The 21,121-nt window shown below is 42.7% G+C and overlaps 1 long non-coding RNA gene across 2 annotated transcripts; it reads left to right on the forward strand.

Moving 5' to 3' along the window:
* Window positions 1–333: 333 nt before the first annotated feature.
* LOC119267695 lies at window positions 334–2,402 on the forward strand. 2 transcript variants are annotated; one of them, XR_005132552.1, is made up of 3 exons: window positions 334–428; window positions 525–763; window positions 2,057–2,402. It is a non-coding gene; the product is annotated as an uncharacterized LOC119267695 (long non-coding RNA). The 2 variants fall into 2 exon arrangements; XR_005132551.1 differs by lacking the exon at window positions 334–428 and having other exon boundaries at window positions 475–763.
* Window positions 2,403–21,121: the final 18,719 nt, after the last annotated feature.

The raw sequence follows: 21,121 nt of genomic DNA on the forward strand, positions 1-21,121 counted from the left end.
GATCAGATAAGATGTAAATTGACCCCTGTCTTTATCACTTTACTAATGCAGTAATGGAGCTTCCTGCACAATACTTGTCCTGCATAATATGCCAATTGATCTAAGCATTAGTAGCAAAATGACTAATAAGAACACACACGCATGCATGACGAGTTGACAACACCTACAGAGGGAGAGAGAGGAAGAGAGAAATCAAGAAAACCTGGGAATGGGTTGGTGCCATGTAGGAGACGGAGCCATGGATCCTGGGTTGTTGCATCCATACATGAAGTTTTATATATAGAAACTCTATTAATGACCCAGGGTGAAGAATAAATAATTCTTCACCCCGGTCGATCGACCGAGCCAGACCATGCCTCCAGCCAAGGCACCGTTTTGCGATTGGGGAAAAGCTAGCCCACTGTCCCTCGCTGGAAAATTATATTGAGGTTGAAGTAATTTTACGTTTCAAGCATTGACTCGAACACAACCCCACCTTCCTGTCCTTTTCTAAACTGCTGCAAACAATTTTTGTTTTTTTAAAGAAGAAGAGTGGCGAACCGTATCGGCAGTATCGGTGGCGCACGGCGGTGCCATGGGTAGGTGGGGCAGCTGCCTAGGTCTTGGGCGGCGCCGTGGTTGGTGATGGCGTTGAAGTTTCAGCCCGTGCTGCTCGGTGGCAGTGGTGGCCTCGGCTGTGTGGTGAACTCTCTAGGTTCCTCGAGGCAGTGTTGCGGGGCTGCACCGCTCTACGCCGGCAATAGCGGTCTACGACGGCGTCACGGTGAGCTCTCGACATTCTGATGCATTGCCAAGATTTATGCCCCTGTATTTCTCCTCCCTTTTCTCCCAATCCAGAATTCTACTTTCCCTATGGAACTTAGGCGTATTGACTTGCCAGATGTGGCGGCTGCTATGGTGCTAGGTTTTGGCCTTTCTCAGATTCGGCGCAGGTTGTTGCATCCATACATGAAGTTTTACTCGTTTCAATTTGGCTGCACAAATTTTAGTACGGGCCTTCACCGGATTTGATGTTGGGGACAAATCAAGAGCTTCTGTTTAGATCTAGCCTACAGATGCTCCCAGTCCTCCTACTAAGCTCCTATTTTCAATAAATAGTTTACATTCGGCGGTTTGTGTCTGATGAATCCTTCGTTTTGAGTCCCCATATGTTGCATGTTCTAATAAATAGCCATGTTTCTTCTTTATTATGAATAAACTCCATCTTTTTTCCTTGGAGCTCCACTATTTTGGATGAATTGGACTGTCCCCTGCTACTGAAAAGTACCATGTCTGGCCATTTAAACTTAGAATCGAATCGGGGTGCTGCTACTGTATTAGGTTGACCATCCAGTCATTGTGAATCTGCTCTGTTGCACAAGAAGGCATAGTAAGAAACCGGGAAGGGTGGCACCCCAATAAGAAGCACAAATCATTTAAGCCCAAGTAACCGTGATCTCAATGCACAATATCATTGCCTTGCTGATAGTGAGTATAATGTTTTGTCACTTCAGTTAGTCGAAACACTGCTATTGGGGCTGATCATACCTTGAATTGATCAAAATTTGAACCTTTCGGTTACCTCATATTGCTAAAGGACACAAATGTGACTTTTATTAAACTTTAATCGTCGTCATAAAATTATGGATTTTCACTTTGACCGGAAGTTGTTGAGGATATCTGTGGAAGGCTTCAGAACTTTTCTCTAGGTGCAGTTCAGAACACTAGTGAGACATGGTAGCAACTACAAAAAATTTAGGATGCAAGATCACGTTTTCTATTTCCAATTCATGGTGCATTTGTAGCTCTTTGTCAACTCTATGAAAGCACTGCATACACCTGCAGTACACTGAACTTTTTTAGGTTTGGTTATCATTTTTTACATTGTGCTTCAGTCGAGTAATGAATGGTTAAGTACCTATTTATTGCTACTTTTGATCTGTTGATACACACTGGACAGAATGATATAGCTGGGCACGCTCCTATTCTCTTTATTCAGAATGACATCCAATGAACTTGAGGTTACACTGGCATTTGTGTGACTAACAGCTACTCCTTGGATGATTACGTGTTTCAGAATGAAGATGCTTGATTATGTGCTTCAGAATGAAGATGCATGATTATGTGCTTCAGGAGCTGCTAGTCGTACCATAGAAGCAATTAATGAACCTCTTCTCGCTATTTTAATTTCAAGTGCAATAATCTGCTGGAGGTGTTTTCCATTCAGACAAGTGAAGTTTTGCACCCTGCAAATGTGCAGATGTATTCTGGAAGAAGAAAAGCATACCCAGTAAGATGCAATCCTTGCCATCTTACTGAGCAAGTTCATTCATATTATTTTTAGGTCCTCCTTGACAATGTATTTGATCAATTGTCTAAAGAATTCCTGGATTGTCAGAGTAAAATAAAGTACGTTCAGAATACTGTTCTTGATTCAGTAAAAACAATTACCTAGTTTAACCCGAGCTATTGTGTTGAAGAACATACACTGACAATAAGGATTGAACTTCTCACAATGGTAATGATGAGTGTGCAAGGACTATTAAGGTCATATAGGTCTAATTAAAATTATCACAGAAAGGAGAGGCGGAAGCTGAGCTCCGCTCTTTTTCTGTCCAGGAGAGAAGTGTTTTTCTCCTTAAAACCTGCACTTCTTATTGGTTTTATAGGAAAAAAAATCTATGGCTCTATTGATTGTAGGTTGTTTAGTAGTGCACTACTAGTACCATGCCATACCATTGGTTTGGACTGATCGAAGGCAAGTTAAAGGTCAGTTAGATAAATGCCGCTACTGTACTCGCACATCTTATATGTCATTTAGATTTGTACACACTTTGTAAAAGTGTGACTTCTGTAGGAAAACTCTTCAATCTGACGTTGTTGTTCAACAGGTCGTAGAGAACAAAGTAGTCAGGCTTCGACCAGATGTCCAACACCTCCAGAACCTTGATTGTTGTCTTTCAAAAAGAAACTTGATTGGTTATCGTACATGCCTAAACTCTATTCTAGAAAGTAGTGCATGTAATCATTAGTTCTATGAGAGTATGGAGATTGAATTTGCTATATTGCAGTCTGGAGCATACTTCTTTCCATGTGCATATAGGCTTTATGTGATTAATCACCCTATCACAAGTTCTTCTAGTATTTGGATGAATCCTCTAAGATAATTCTGATTTAAGTAAATATCATCAATCCACCTAATGGGAGAAGCTTTATATTTAGTTCGATCAAAACATTTTCTTTGAATCTACTTGCCTTAATCTACTATCTTTTTACAGTAACATTCCGACCTATATCTGAGAATTTTGTAGCTTCTTTATTTCAACAGTAATGATTCACTAAGCTCTTATCTTACCACATGTTCCATTTTATTCTCCGCATTTTAGATATAGCACCCCCTATTCACCAAGCTCCTAGCACCCTGTGTTTTTAGATCAAGCCATTCTTCCGCAAAAAATAATTGATTTGTTGGTCTGAAACCAAAATATTTTTGAAAGAAACTAAATTGTACTACTACTATCTGCTCATTTTCTACAATCTACACTACTACAGCAGGTGGTACATGCCAGAGAACATATTGTTTATACCTTGAATCACGTGCTGTTATTTTCGTTCGTAGCATTCATGATTTGAGTCTCTATAAAGGTATCTGAAAGACTAAAAGAGAACATATTTTTGATAAATGATGCGTAATGCCAGAACAGTTGCACACTTGCTTCCTATACTAATCAGTTTTTACACTGTAGGTCGCTCATCTGTAAGTACCCTGATAACAGTAGACTGATATTAATACATTTGAAAATATGGAAACACACAAAGATCTTTGACAGCACAGTTATGCTGAGAGGAGTTTCAATCTAGGAGAGCTGCAGGCGGGTTGTCTTCTTTCTGAATCATATTTTTGTTGCTTTCTCCCTACTCGGACTGTATTGGAGTTCTCTCTGGAGTGTTGTGTAATCAGCTCTGAGGTCATGAGTAGAGTCCCAGTTCTGTTTTTCTCAAGAGCTGACCTTGTAAATACTAGCTCCATGTTTCTTAGAGATTATCTATAAATTATTCCCTCTATTTCATATAGTTCAGCGATAGGCCCTTTGAGGTAAAACTACTCCATATATATTAAAGAAGTCAATGTGAGGTTATTGGAAATTTCAGTCACTAGTCGAGGAAGAAACTTTTGAATAATCGAGGATGCAATTCCATAAATGGCACCTCCAAATAAATTTCCAAATGAGAATTTACTACATCAAATCCATGGCGCCTAATGAACAGGTCTAGATTAAAATAGAGGAAAAGGAGAGAGTATGAATCACTATCTAGTTGTTTTTCATGAAGCAGAAAATATCTTTTTAAAGAAGACAATCAGATGCAGATAGAAAGGGTCTTGCGATGCATGGAGCTCGTGCAGATAGAGGTAGTATAGCCTGCGAGGTAAATTTACCTCGCGAACCTATTATTTCTTTCAGCAGCTGAATTTGCATGCGTGAGGAAAATTTACCTCACAAGCCTTGCTTCTTACGGCAGTGCTCCATAGTACGTTCCTTTCTCCCTGTTGTAATCTTACATCGGGTGTTTTTATTTCTTACGTTTTAAAGTTCTGGCCGTGGGGTGGCTGGGGTGAGGAATAATAATTCCTCACCCAGGGTAACGCTATTCTAAGCATGAATGTAGAATAGCTTATTCTACACCCGCTAGTAACGCTATGTACAAAATCTAGTAAAACGGTGTATAAAATATACTAATTTAAAAAAAAAATTATCATCCAAGTTTGTAATTTACTACATTTTTACGAAAATTACTATATTTTATATAGTGTGTTGCTGTATTTTGTATGTATCGTTACTGGGGTGTAGAATAAGCTATTCTACACTCACGCTTAGTTTAGCGTTACTATATATATCCCGATCTCTCCAACATATAGAGCTTGCCAAAGGAAAAAGTATAAAAAGGAAAGGTGATGATCACCATGACTCTTGTATAAGGGTAGAAGATAAAAGTAAAAGATAGGCCCTTCGCAGAGGGAAGCAGAGGTTGTCATGCGCTTTTGTGGTTGGATGCACAAAATCATAATGCAAAAAACGTCACTTTATATTGCCGCTTGTGATAAGGACATTTATTATGCAATCTGTTGTTTTTATTTCTTCCATATCACAAGTTCATACAAAGCTTATTTCCTTCACACTAATAGATCATACATATTTAGAGAGCAATTTTTATTACTTGCACCGATGACAACTTACTTGAAGGATCTTACTCAATCCATAGGTAGATATGGTGGACTCTCATGGAAAAACTGGGTTTAGGGATGTTTGGAAGCACAAGTAGTATCTCTACTTGGTGCAAGGAATTTGGCTAGTATGAGAGGGAAAGGCAAGCTCAACATGTTAGATGATCCATGACTATATTACTTATATTTGGATATAAGAAAAATATAACCTATTATGTTGTCTTCCTTGTCCACCATCAACTTTTTAGCATGTCATATTTTAATGAGTGCTCACAATTACAAAAGATGTCCAAGATAGTATATCTATATGTGAAGCCTCTGTTTCTTTATTACTTCTTATTAATTGCAATAATGACCAAAACTATGTTTGTCAACTCTCAACAACTTTTATTCAATATACTCTTTATATGTGAAGTCATTACTTTCCATAAGATCAATATATGACCTTTTTATTTATTCTTTCTATTATTTAATTCCCTCAAGATCATAGCAAGAAAGAAAAGCCCTCAACTCAAAACTACTCTTTATTATATATTTCACGGACTGGATTACATAGAGGGAACATAAAGCAAAAATCAAGGCTATATCATACTAAAACTTTATTCTACTAGATCAAGATATAACCAAAAGGATCGAACTAAGGAAAACAATAAAGATAAAGATGTGATGGTGATACGATACTGGGTGATACGTCCATTTTGCATCATGTTCTCTTACTGTTATTTATAATGTTTTTATCCATAATAATGCTTTTTAGAGTAATTTTAATGCCCTTTCTCTCATAATTTACAAGGTACACATAAAGAGGGAGAATTTTGGCAGCTGGAAATCTGGAGCTAAAAAAGCTACGTCAGGCTATCTATTCTGCACAACTCCAAATAAGATGAAACTTCACGGGGATTTTATGGAATATTTAAGAAATACTGGAGCCAATAATCACCAGAGGGGGCCACCAGGTGGGCACAACCCACCTGGGTGCGCCAGGCCCCCCAGGCACGCCCTGGTGGGTTGTGGCCTCCTCGGCCCACCTCCGGTGCCCATCTTCTGGTACATAAGTCATTTTGACCTAGAAACAAATCAGGAGAGGACTTTTGGGACGAAGCGCCGCCTCCTGGAGGCGGAACTTGGGCATGAGCACTTTTGCCCTCCGGCGGAGTGATTCCGCCGGGGGAACTTCCCTCCCGGAGGGGGAAATCATCATCATCATCATCACCAACAACTCTCCCATCTTGGGGAGGGCAATCTCCATCAAAATCTTCAACATCACCATCTCCTCTCAAACCCTAGTTCATCTCTTGTGTTCAATCTTGTTACCGAAACTATAGATTGTTACTTGTGGGTGACTAGTAGTGTTGATTACATCTTGTAGTTGATTACTATATGGTTTATTTGGTGGAAGATTATATGTTCAGATCCATTATGCTATTTAATACCCCTCTGGTCTTGAGCATGGTTATTATTTGTGAGTAGTTACCTTTGTTCTTGAAGTCACGGGAGAAATCATGTTGCAAGTAATCATGTGAACTTGATATGTGTTCGATATTTTGATAGTATGTATGTTGTTATTCCCTTAGTGGTGTCATGTGAACGTCGACTACATGACACTTCACCATATTTGGGCCTAAGGGAATGCATTGTGGAGTAGCAATTATATGGTAGGTTGCAAGAGTGAAAGAAGCTTAAACCCCAGTTTATGCGCTATTTCGTAAGGGACCGACTGGATCCAAAAGTTTAATGCTATGGTTAGAATTTATTCTTAGTACTTTTCTCGTAGTTGCGGATGCCCGCGGGAGGGTTAATCATAAGTAGGAGGTTTGTTGAAGTAAGAACAACACCTAAGCACCGGTCCACCCACATATCAAATTATCAAAGTAGCGAACACAAATCGAACCAACATGATGAAAGTGACTAGATGAAATTCCCATGCACCCTCAAGAACGCTTTGCTTATCATAAGAGACCGTTTTGGCATGTACTTTGCCTCAAAAGGATTGGTCTACCTTGATGCATACTTGTTACTATTATCATTACTTGTTCGTTACAAATTATCTTGCTATCAAACTACTCAACTACTTACAATTTCAGCACTTGCAGACATTACCTAATTGAAAACTACTTGTCATTTCCTTCTGCTCCTCGTTGGGTTCGACACTCTTACTTATTGAAAAGATCTACAATTGATCCCCTATACTTGTGGGTCATCAAGTCTATTTTCTGGTGCCGTTGCCGGGGAGTGAAGCGCCTTTGGTAAGTGGAATTTGGTAAGGAAACATTTATATAGTGTGCTGAAATTTATTGTCACTTGTTACTATGGAAAACAATCCTTTGAGGGGTTTGTTCGGGGTATCTTCACCTCGTCCGGAACCACAATTAGTTACCCCTCAACCTACTGCACCTACTAAAAATATTGAATATGAAATTCCTTCGGGTATGATAGAACAACTGCTAGCTAATCCTTATGCAGGAGATGGAACCGAACATCCTGATATGCACTTGATATATGTGGAACAAATTTGTGGATTGTTTAAGCTTGCAGGTTTACCCAGGGATGAAGTGATGAAAAAGGTTTTCCCTTTAGATTTTAAGGGAAAAGCATTGGCGTGGTATAGGCTATGTGATGATATTGGATCATGGAATTGGAAACGTTTGAAATTGGAGTTCCACCAACAATTTTATCCTATGCATCTAGTTCATCGTGATCGGAATTATATATATAATTTTTGGCCTCGTGAAGGAGAAAGTATCGCTCTAGTTTGGGGGAGGCTTAAGTCAATGTTATATTCATGCCCGAGTCATGAGCTCTCAAGAGAAATTATTATTCAGAATTTTTATGCTCGGCCTTCTAGTAATGATCAAACCATGCTTGATACTTCTTGTGCTGGTTCATTTATGAAGAAGATTATTGAATTTCGGTGGGATATTTTAGAAAGAATTAAACGCAACTCTGAAGATTGGGAACTCGGCGAAGGTAAAGAGTTAGGTATTAAAATTAAATATGATTGTGTTAAATATTTTATGGATACAGATGCTTTTCAAAAGTTTAACACTAAATACAGACTTGACTCTGAGATAGTAACCTCCTTTTGTGAATCATTTGCTACTCATGTTGAACTCCCCAAAGAGAAGTGGTTTAAATATCACCCACCTATTAAAAAAGAAACCAAAGAGCCGGTACCAGTTAAAGAAGAAACTACACTTTATAATGTTGATCCAGTTGTTCCCTCTGCTTATATTAAGAAACCCCCTTTCCCTGTTAGGATAAAGGAACATGCTAAAGTTTCAACTGTGGTTAGCAAAAGTTATATTAGAACACCTAAACCTGATGAACAAATTAAATTTGAACCTAGTATTGCTATGGTTAAAGATCTCTTAGAAGAAGATATGGATAAGCATATTATTTACTTCTGTGAAGAAGCTGCTAGAATTGCTAAACCTGACAAAAAAGATAAACATAGACTAGTTGTTGGCATGCCTGTCATCTCAGTTAAAATAGGCGATCACTGTTATCATGGTTTATGTGACATGGGTGCTAGTGTGAGTGCTATTCCTTACACTTTATATGAAGAAATCATGAAAGACATTACACCTGCTGAGATAGAAGAAATAGTTGTTACTATTAAACTTGCCAATAGAGACACCATATCACCAATTGGGATTATTAGAGATGTTGAAGTCTTGTGTGGGAAAATAAAATACCATACTGATTTTTTTGTTCTTGGCTCCCCACAAGATGACTTTTGTCCCATTATCTTTGGTAGACCTTTCTTGAATACAGTTAATGCTAAGATAGACTGTAAGAAACAAACTGTTGGTGTTAGCTTTGGTGATGAGTCTCATGAGTTTAATTTTTCCAAGTTTAGTAGAAATATTCATGAAAAAGAATTACCTAGTAAGGATGAATTAATTGGTCTTGCTTCTATTGTTGTTCCACCTACTGATCCTTTAGAACAATATTTGCTAGACCATGAAAATGATTCACATATGCATGAAAGAAATGAAATAGATAAAATTTTCTTTGAACAACATCCTCTACTTAAACACAATTTGCCTATTGAAACTCTAGGAGGTCCTCCTCCACCTAAAGGTGATCCTGTGTTTGAATTAAAACAATTGCCATACACTTTGAAATATGATTATCTTGATGAAAAGATAATATATCTTGTTATTATCAGTGCTAACCTTTCAGAACATGAAGAAGAAAGATTATTGAAAGTTCTAAGGAAGCACCGAGCTACTATTGGATATACTCTTGATGATTTAAAGGGCATTAGTCCCACTCTATGTCAGCACAAAATTAATATGGAGCCTGATGCTAAACCCGTTGTTGATCACCAACGTCGGTTAAATCCGAAGATGAAAGAAGTGGTAAGAACAGAAATATTAAAGCTTCTGGAAGCATGTATAATCTATCTCATAGCTGATAGTAGATGGGTAAGTCATGTTCATTGTGTTCCTAAGAAAGGAGGTATAACTGTTGTTCCTAATGATAAGAATGAGCTTATTCCATAAAGAATTGTTACATGCTATAGAATGGTAATTGATTATAGAAAATTAAATAAAGCAACTAGAAAAGATCATTACCCTTTGCCTTTTATTGATCAAATGCTTGAAATATTATCTAAGCACACACATTTTCGCTTCCTTGATGGATACCCTGGCTTTTCACAAATACCTGTTTCTCAACCTCATCAAGAAAAGACTACTTTTACTTGTCCCTTTGGAACTTATGCTTATAGACGTATGCCTTTTGGTTTATGTAATGCACATGCTACCTTTCAAAGATGTATGACTGCTATATTCTCTGACATTTGTGAAAAGATTGTTGAGGTTTTCACGGATGACTTCTCTGTCTATGGGAAGTCTTTTGATGATTGTTTAAGCAATCTTGATTGAGTTTTGCAGAGATGCGAACAAACAAATCTTGTCTTGAATTGGGAGAAGTGCCACCTTATGGTTGATGAAGGCATTGTCTTGGGTCATAAAATTTCTGAAAGAGGTATTCAAGTGGACCAAGCTAAGGTTGGTGCAAAAAATGCCATGTCCTAAGGACATCAAAGGTATTCATAGTTTCCTAGATCATGTTGGTTTCTATAGGAGATTTATCAAAGACTTTTCTAAAATTTCTAGGCCTCTTACTAATCTTTTGCAAAAGGATATTCCTTTTGTTTTTATGATGATTGTCTTGAAGCTTTTGAAACACTCAAGAAAGCTTTAATTTCTGCACCTATTGTTCAACCACCTGACTGGAACTTGCCTTTTGAAATTATGTGTGATTCTAGTGATTATGCTGTTGGTACTATTCTAGGACAAAGAGTTGATAAGAAACTTAATGTTATTCATTATGCTAGTAAAACTCTAGACAGTGCTCAAAGAAATTATGCTACTACTGAAAAATAATTCTTAGCAGTGGTGCTTGCTTGTGATAAATTTAGACCTTATATTGTTGATTCCAAAGTAACTGTTCACACAGACCATGCTGCTATTAAATATCTTATGGAAAAGAAAGATGCTAAACCTAGACTTATTTGTTGGGTTCTCTTGTTGCAAGAATTTGATTTACATATCATTCATAGAAAAGGAGCCGAGAACCCGGTAGCTGATAACTTGTCTAGGCTTGAAAATGTGCTTGATGACCCACTACCTATCGATGATAGTTTTCCTGATGAGCAGTTAGCTGCAATAAATGGTGCTCATAGTACTCCTTGGTATGATGACTATGCTAATTACATTGTTGCTAAATATTTACCACCTAACTTTACATACCAACAAAAGAAAAAAATCTTCTATGATTTAAGACATTACTTTTGGGATGGCCCACATCTTTATAAAGGAGTAGATGGTATTATTAGACGTTGTGTACCTGAGCATGAACAGGGAAAAATCCTATGGAAATTTCACTCCGAGGCTTATGGAGGGCATCATGCTGGAGATAGAACTGCTCACAAGGTATTGCAGTCTGGATTTTATTGGCCTACTCTCTTCAAGGATGCTCGTAAGTACGTCTCATCTTGTGATGAATGTCAGAGAATAGGTAATATCGGTAAGCGTCAAGAAATGCATATGAATTATTCACTTGCTGTTGAACCATTTGTTGTTTGGGGATTTGATTACATGAGACCTTTTCCTTCCTCTAATGGGTATAAGCCATTCCAACCAGTAGTGTTGATCACAACACCTCTATTAAAATGCTTAAGGAAGTTATTTGTCCAAGGTTTGGAGCCCTAGATATTTAATGACTCATGGTGGTTCACACTTATTCATGGTGCTTTCCGTAAAATGCTTGCCAAGTATGATGTTAACCATATAATTGCATCACCCTATCATCCTCAGTCTAGTGGTCAAGTTGAACTTAGCAATAGAGAAATAAAATTAATATTGCAAAAGATTGTCAATAGGCCCAGGAAGAATTGGTCTAAGAAATTAGATGATGCACTTTGGGCTTATAGAACAGCTTATAAAAATCCTATGGGTATGTCTCCATATAAAATGGTTTATGGAAAAGCTTGCCATTTGCCTCTTGAGTTAGAACATAAAGCATATTGGGCAATCAAAGAACTCAGTTATGATTTCAAACTTGTTGGTGAAAAGAGGTTATTTGATATTAGCTCTTTAGATGAATGGAGAACCCAAGCTTATGAAAATGCAAAGTTATTCAAAGAAAAAGTTAAAAGATGGCATGGCAAAAGAATCCAAAAGCATGAGTTTAAAGTCGGAGAAAATGTTCTTTTGTACAACTCCCATTTTAGATTTTTTGCAGGAAAGATCCTCTCAAAATGGGAAGGCACATATGTCATCGAGGAGGTTTACCGGTCTAGAGCCATCAAAACTTTAAACTCACGCTTTTGTATCCTTTTGTCATGCCATCTTTTAACCTTTTCTTTAAACAACTCGACATTCTCATAGGCTTGTGTTCTCCATTCATCAAGTGAGCTAATGTCAAATAACCTCTTCTCACCGCCAAGTTTGAAATCATAATTGAGCTCTTTAATAGCCCAATATGCCTTATGTTCTAGTTCAAGAGGCAAATGACATGCTTTTCCGTAAACCATTTTATACGGAGACATACCCATAGGATTCTTATAAGCAGTTCTAAAAGCCCATAATGCATCATCAAGTTTCTTAGTCCAATTCTTTCTAGATCTATTAACAGTCTTTTGCAAAATTAATTTAATCTCTCTATTGCTCAATTCTACTTGACCACTAGACTGAGAATGATATGGAGATGCAATTTTATGGTTAACATCATACTTAGCAAGCATTTTACGGAAAGCACCATGAATAAAATGTGAACCACCATCAGTCATTAAATATCTAGGGACTCCAAACCTTAGAAAAATAACTTCTTTAAGCATCTTAATAGAAGTTTTATGATCAACACTACTAGCTGGAATAGCTTCTACCCACTTAGTAACGTAATCAACAGCAACTAAAATATGTGTATACCCATTAGAGGAAGGAAAATATCCCATATAATCAAAGCCCCAAACATCAAATGGTTCAATAACAAGTGAGTAGTTCATTGGCATTTCCTCATGTCTACCAATATTACCAATTCTCTGGCATCCATCACATGACAAGAAAAACTTACGAGCATCCTTGAAGAAAGTAGGCCAATAAAAATCAGATTGCAATACCTTATGTGCAGTTCTGTCTCCAGCGTGGTGTCCTCCATAAGACTCGGAGTGGCACTTGCGTAGGATTTGTCCCTGTTCATGCTCAGGTACACAACGTCTAATAACACCATCTACTCCTTTATAAAGGTGTGGGTCATCCCAAAAGTAATGTCTTAAATCATAGAAAACCTTTTTCTTTTGCTAGTATGTGAAACTAGGTGGTATAAATTTAGCAACAATGTAATTAGCATAATCATCATACCATGGAGTATTACGAGAAGCATTTATGCCATTTAAATGTTCATCAGGAAAACTATCATCAATAGGTAGTGGGTCATCAAGAACATTTTCTAACCTAGACAAGTTGTCTGCAACGGGGTTCCCAGCTCCCTTTCTATCAATATTATGCAAATCAAATTCTTGTAGCAAGAGAACCCATCTAATAATTGTAGGTTTAGCATCTTTATTTTCCATAAGATATTCAATATCAGCATAATCGGTGTGAACAGTTACTTTGGAATCAACAATATAAGGTCCGAACTTATCACATGCAAATACAACTGCTAAAAATTCTTTGTAAGTAGTAGCATAATTTCTCTGGGCACTGTCTAGAGTTTTACTAGCATATTGAATAACATTTGATTTCTTATCAACTCTTTGTCCTAGAACAACACCAACAACATAATCACTAGCATCACACATAATTTCAAAAGGTAAGTTCCAATTAGGTGGCTGAACAATAGGTGCAGAAATCAAGGCTTTCTTAAGTATTTCAAATGCTTCTACACAATCGTCATAAAAAACAAAAGGAACATTGAGGGAGTCCTGGATTAGGGGGTATCCGGACAGCCGGACTATATCCTTTGGCCGTACTGTTGGACTATGAAGATACAAGATTGAAGACTTCGTCCCGTGTCCGGATAGGACTCTCCTTGGCGTGGAAGGCAAGCTTGGCAATACAGATATATAGATCTCCTTCCTTGCAACCGACTCTGTGTAACCCTAGACCCCTCCGGTGTCTATATAAACCGGAGGGTTTTAGTCCGTAGGACAACAGACAATCATACCATAGGCTAGCTTCTAGGGTTTAGCCTCTCCGATCTCGTGGTAGATCAACTCTTGTACTACTCATATTATCATGATTAATCAAGCAGGACGTAGGGTTTTACCTCCATCAAGAGGGACCGAACCTGGGTAAAACATCGTGTCCCCTGCCTCCTGTTACCATCCGCCTTAGACGCACAGTTTGGGACCCCTACCCGAGATCCGCCGGTTTTGACACCGACATTGGTGCTTTCTTTGAGAGTTCCTCTGTGTCGTCATCATTAGGCTTGATGGCTCCTTCAATCATCGATAGCGATGCAGTCCAGGGTGAGACTTTTCTCCCCGGACAGATTTTTGTATTCGGCGGCTTCGACTGTGGGCCAACTCGCTTGGCCATCTGGAGCAGATCGAGAGTTACGCCCTTGGCCACTAGGTCAGGTTTGGAAGCTTAAACTACACGGCCGACATCCGCGGAGACTTGATCTTCGACGGATTCGAGCCCCTGCCAAGTGCGCCGCACGGTCACGATGAGCATGATTTAGCTCTACCATCGGATAGTGTTCAGGAGACCACACCGGGAACCGCTCCGACCCTCAATTCAGAGCCAATTGCGCCATCCATGGACGAGTGGATAGACCCTGCCACGGAGGCCGTATTCTCAGCGACGATCGAGCCGAGGATTGACCTTACCCTTCACGGGAGCCGTGACGCCGAACTACCGGATTCTTCCCCGGCCACGGACTCCGAACCGCCTGTGCCTGTCGAATCCGACTGGGCGCCGATCATGGAGTTCACCTCCGCGGATATCTTTCAGCACTCGCCTTTCGGCGACATACTGAACTCATTAAGGTCTCTCTCCTTGTCAGGAGAGTCCTGGCCGAACTATGTCAGGCAGGATTGGGATGCAGATGACGAAGAAATTTGCCGCCCTCCCACCACCCACTTAGTAGCCACTATCGACGATTTGACCGACATGCTCGACTTCGACTCCGAAGACATCGACGACATGGACGACGATGCAGGAGGCGAACAAGAACCACTGCCCACAGGGTACTGGAAAGCCACCTCATCATATGATATATATATATGGTGGACACACCCAAAGAAGGCAATGGCGACGGGACAACGGAGGATGACCCCTCCAAGAAGCAACCCAAGCGCCGGCGTCAACGGCGCCGCTCTAAGTCTCGCCAAGGCAAAAGCGGTGACACCGGCACAGGAGATAATAGCACTCCGGACAGTGCCGAAGATAACAACAATCCCCTCCAGCAAGATTTAGAGCAGGAGGATGGAGAAGCCAGCCCTCCCGAGAGAGCGACAGATGGAGAGGCGGAGGATGATAATTACATGCCTCCCTCCAAAGACGAGGCAAGCCTCGATGATGATGAATTTGTCGTGCCTGAGGATCCCGTCGAACAAGAGCGCTTCAAGCGCCGGCTTATAACCACGGCAAATAGCCTTAAGAAAAAGCAACAACAGCTTCAAGCTGATCAAGATTTGCTAGCTGACAGATGGACTGAAGTCCTTGCGACCGAGGAATATAAACTCGAATGCCCCTCCAAGAGTTACCCAAAGCGCAGGTTGCTACCCCGACTGGAGGAGGAAGCACCAAAACCTACATCTCCAGCGTATGACGCGGCTGATCGGCCACCCTGTGGCCGCGACAGAGAGGCATTTCAGCCAAAAGCTCAGCCCGCACCCCGACGCCACTCAAATAAAAATGTCAAGTCATGGGGAAATACGCCAGACCTGCGAGACGTATTGGAGGACAAAGCAAAACACGCATGATCGATCTACGAATCACGAGGGTGCGCCACTATGCGAGACGATAACCGTCACGCCGGATACAGTAAAAGTAAGTCCGGCCGGGCCGAACACAGCGGACAAGACTCATTTGAGCTGTGTCGTGATATAGCCTAGTACAGAGGCACTTCATACCCCCTATGCTTCACAGACGAAGTAATGGATCACCAAATCCCAGAGGGTTTCAAACCCGTAAATATCGAATCATACGACGACACAACAGATCCTGCGGTATGGATCGAGGACTTCCTCCTGCACATCCAAATGGCCCGCGGTGACGATCTACACGCCATCAAATACCTCCCACTCAGACTCAAAGGACCAGCTCAGCATTGGCTCAGCAGCCTGCCAGCAGAATCCATTGGCTGTTGGGAAGATCTGGAAGCCGCATTCCTCGACAACTTCCAGGGCACTTATGTGCGACCACCAGATGCCGATGACTTGAGCCACATAATTCAACAGCCAGAGGAATCGGCCATGCAATTCTGGACACGGTTCCTGACAAAGAAAAATCAAATCATCGACTGTCTGGATGCAGAGGCCCTAGCAGCTTTTAAGCACAACATCCGCGACGAGTGGCTCGCCCGGCACCTTGGCCAGGAAAAGCCGAAATCTATGGCAGCCCTCACAACACTCATGACCCACTTTTGCGCGGGAGAAGACAGCTGGCTGGCTCGCAGCAATAATATATCAAAGAATCATGGTACTTCGGATACCAAGGAAGGCAATGGCAGGTCACGTCGCAACAAATAGGAGCGCCGCATCAACAGCGACAATACCGAGGATACGACAGTCAATGCCGGATTCAAAGGCTCTAAACCCGGCCAGCAGAAAAAGTCATTCAAAAGAAGCACTCCGGGCCCGTCCAGTTTGGACCATATACTCGATCGCTCGTGTCAAATACATGGCACCCCGACAAGCCAGCCAACCACACCTGAGGGAGTCCTGGATTAGGGGGTGTCCGGATAGCCGGACTATACCTTCGGCCAGACTCCTGGACTATGAAGATACAAGATTGAAGACTTCGTCCCGTGTCCGAAAGGGACTTTTCTTGGCGTGGAAGGCAAGCTTGGCGATACGGATATGTAGATCTCCTACCATTGTAACCGACTCTGTGTAACCCTAGCCCTCTCCGGTGTCTATATAAACCGGAGGGTTTTAGTCCGTAGGACGAACAACAATCATACCATAGGCTAGCTTCTAGGGTTTAGCCTCCTTGATCTCGTGGTAGATCTACTCTTGTACTACCCATATCATCAATATTAATCAAGCAGGACATAGGGTTTTACCTCCATCAAGAGGACCCGAACCTGGGTAAAACATTGTGTCCCCTGCCTCCTGTTACCATCCGCCTAGACGCACAGTTCGGGACCCCCTACCCGAGATCCACCGGTTTTGACACCGACATTGGTGCTTTCATTGAGAGTTCCTCTGTGTCGTCACTTTTAGGCCCGATGGCTCCTCCGATCATCAACGATGATGCGATCCAGGGTGAGACTTTTCTCCCCGGACAGATCTTAGTATTTGGCGGCTTTGCACTGCGGGCCAATTCGCTTGGCCATCTGGAGCAGATCAAAAGCTACGCCCCTGGCCATCAAGTCAGATTTGAAAGTTTGAACTACATGGCCGACCTCCGCGGAGACTTGATCTTCGACGGATTCGAGCCGCAGCCGAGCGCGCCGCACTGTCACGATGGGCATGATCTTGCTTTGCCGCCGAACAGTGCCCTGGAGGCCGCACCCGCATCAGCTCCGACCCTTAATTCGGAGCCAACTGCGCCAATCGAGGATGGGTGGTTGGACACCGCCTCGGGGGCTGCAATCTCTACGGCGATCGAGCCGAACACCAGCCCTATTCTCTGCGAAGCCCGTGACTCCAAGGAGCCGGACTCCTCTCCAGACTCCGAGCCCTCCTCGCCCCTACCGATCTAACCCGATTGGGCGCCGATCATGGAGTTCACCGCCGCGGACATCTTTCAGCACTCGCCCTTCGGCGATATTCTGAATTCACTAAAGTCTCTCTCTTTATCAGGAGAGCCCTGGCCGGACTATGGTCAACAAGGTTGGGATGCGGATGACGAAGAAATTCAAAGCCAACCTACCACCCACTTCATAGCCACTGTCGATAATTTAAACGACGTGCTCGACTTCGACGCCGAAGACATCGACGGTATGGACGGTGATGTAGGAGATGAACATGAACCAACGCCTATAAGGCACTGGACATCCACCTCATGTCATGATGTATACATGGTGGACACACCCAAAGGAAGCAACGACGAGGAACACAGGGATGCAATGAGGGATCGTTCACTCAAAAAGCAATCAAAGCGGCGATGAAAGCGCCGCTCCAAGCCCCACCTCGACAGAGACAGCAACCATACAGACCCAGCCATAGAGCAGGACGAGCCGGCGGATGACGAACATGCCTTCGAGCAACCGTCCGAACAGGGCATCTTGGATAAACAAACCGAACACCCCGTCCCCGGCGAAAACAACAGTCCGGACGACCTTACGCCGGATAGGCTCATGGAGCAGAAGAACCTCCACGAATGGCTCGTCGCCACTGTGCGTAGCCTGAAAAATCAGAAGCGGAAGCTCAAAACTGCGGAAGATGCACTCACAATCAGATGGAGCAAAGTACGCAACACCGCAGACAAATATGGCGGCAGTCGCCGCACAAAAAGCTATCCAAAGCGAAAGCTACTGCCTGAATTTGACAAGGAGGCCTTAGAGCCCCCGCAGTAAAAAATTAGGAAAGCAACCCGGTCGGATAGACGACCGCATGGCCAGCATGAAGCGGCAAGCGGCGACGCACACAAGCCGGCACGCGATCCACCAAAGGATCCGCATCAAAAAGATGGCCCAGCCAGATCTATCTACGGGCCAAGAAAGCAAGCTCTAGTAAGCAATGCAACACAACAAATATCCGAACATCACGGCACACCCAAATACAGGGGTGCCGCACACCCCCTATGTTTCACCGATGAGGTGCTGAACCATGAATTTCCAGTGGGATTCAAGCCTGTAAACATAGAGGCGTACGACGGAACAACAGACCCTGGGGTCTGGATCGAGGATTATATCCTCCACATACACATGGCCAGAGGAGATGACCTCCACGCCATAAAATACTTACCCCTCAAGCTTAAAGGGCCAGCCCGGCATTGGCTCAAAAGCCTTCCCGAAAACACCATTGGAAGTTGGGAAGAGCTTGAGGATGCTTTCCGGGCAAATTTTCAAGGGACCTATGTCCGCCCTCCGGATGCAGACGATCTCAGTCACGTAACTCAACAGCCCGGAGAGTCAGCCCGGAAATTCTAGAACAGATTTCTTACTAAAAAGAATCAGATAGTCGACTGTCCGAACGCCGAAGCCCTAGCAGCTTTTAAGCATAACGTTCGAGACGAATGGCTCGCCAGACACCTCGGCCAAGAAAAGCCAAGAACAATGGCCGCATTAACAAGCCTCATGACCCGCTTTTGCGCAGGAGAGGACAGCTGGTTGGCAAGATGTAGCACCAGTGACCCAAGTACATCTGAAGTTAGGGATGGAAACGGAAAACCCCGACGCAGCAAGGACCAACGCCAGAATAAGGGAAACAACCCAAAGAGCACGACGGTCAATGCCGGATTCAAAAGCTCGCGGCAGAATCAGAGAAAGGCGCCCCTCAAGGATAACAGGGATGAGCTATCCAACTTAAACAAAATCTTGGACAAGATATGTCACACAGTACTCCCGGGAAGCCTGCGATCGATACCCACAGAGATTGTTGGGTTTTCAAGCAATCCGGCAAACTCAACGCCGAACACAAGGGGCTCAACACACCAAGTGAGGACGACGACGAACCCCACAAGCAGAGCACTAGGAAACAAAAAGATTTCCCACAAGAAGTCAAAACAGTAAACTTACTTCACGTGACGAACAGAATGGCGCCAACAGAGATACGCGCCATACGGCCTATCCCAAAGGAGTCTCGCCAATGGTTGTTAAAACCGATCACCTTCGACCATCAGGATTACTCTAGAAGTATCCGGAACGCAGGCTGGACTGCCTTGGTATTAGATCCAATAATCGACGGACTCCACTTTACAAATGTCCTAATGGACGGCAGCAGTGGTCTAAACCTGTTATACCAGGACACAATCCGCAACATGGGGATAGACCTAACAAAAATTCGCCATATTAAAACCTCCTTTCAAGGGGTAATGCCAGGCCCGGATGCCCGTTGCATGGGTTCTCTCCGGCTAGAAGTTATGTTCGGCTCCCCCGATAACTTCCGTCGCGAACAACTAACTTTCCACATCGCCCCATTCTCAAGTAGCTATCAAGCACTGCTGGGACGCGAAGCTTTCCCCGCTTTAACGCAATACCGCATTATGCATCTCTTACGCTTAAGATGCCCGGTCCACGAGGCATCATCTCATTAAAGGGAAAACATTGAGTGTTCCCCCCGCGCGGAAGATAGTGCTGCTGCCTTGACAGCCCCACAATAAAGCGGCTTCACCAGCCAAAGCACCTAAACAGGTCGTCAAGACCACGGACACGGCTAGACGAATCCGGCATAAACATACAATGGATAAAGGCTTAATAGCCGTATACCCCTGTACTAGGGGCTCCGCGCATATAAAACAAGAGACAATAAAGCTCAATTTTACCCATTTCGATTTACTCTTTGTTTATTTAGTATAACTCATGTTCGGCACGATCTTTCCTAAACTAAGTTCCTCTCTTTTACAGATGAACACCATGCTACGCCCGTCCAGGATACGGCACAACGGAGACACAGGCGCAGACGTGCAGCAGGGACCCGTTCCAAGGATTCTTTTCAGATTAAGACCCTGCGTAAACCTTTTTTACTGTCTCTTGTTGATACACATCCCCTGGTTTCTTGGTATAACCAAGGAGGAGGCTGGCGTTTTGGCATGTGGCCACGTCAGAGTTTTGCGCGTACCTGGACACTAGGGGCTTATTACTAAGGGCGTTATCCCGCCCGCCCTCATAAAGACCGAATACCTTAGGGAGTGTTCGGCGTCGCGAGTTTGGCCTTATATGCATCAGCTCCGAATCATGTCTTTGGTCAAATGTTGGGTTTGCCCGGCTCCTGTGTTTTGCTACCTTACGTTCCGCTCTATCGGCTAAGGCGGCACCAGGAGAACTACTGCGATTGTGCCCCGGTTCGGCCAGGCGAGCACCTCAGTAGAGAAAGCCGACAATTGACTGTCATGATATAGCGTGAGACTGGTCAACCACTCGATGACTTACCGGAATCTTTAGGATTCCTCCGCATTAACGAAGGGCAGCTTCCCGGCCAAGCACATACGCGCCCCGAGTTCGGGCAAGCGCAGGCGCCACCAGTGGCTATATAAGTAGCCTCACTGTCAAACTCCTATGGCTAAGTGAAAGTGATAAAGCAACATTGTCCGATTGCCTAGTTCGCTGCGCTATCACGTCCTTTGT

Source organism: Triticum dicoccoides, chromosome 3A (genome assembly GCF_002162155.2).
Source record: "Triticum dicoccoides isolate Atlit2015 ecotype Zavitan chromosome 3A, WEW_v2.0, whole genome shotgun sequence".
NCBI lineage: Eukaryota > Viridiplantae > Streptophyta > Magnoliopsida > Poales > Poaceae > Triticum > Triticum dicoccoides.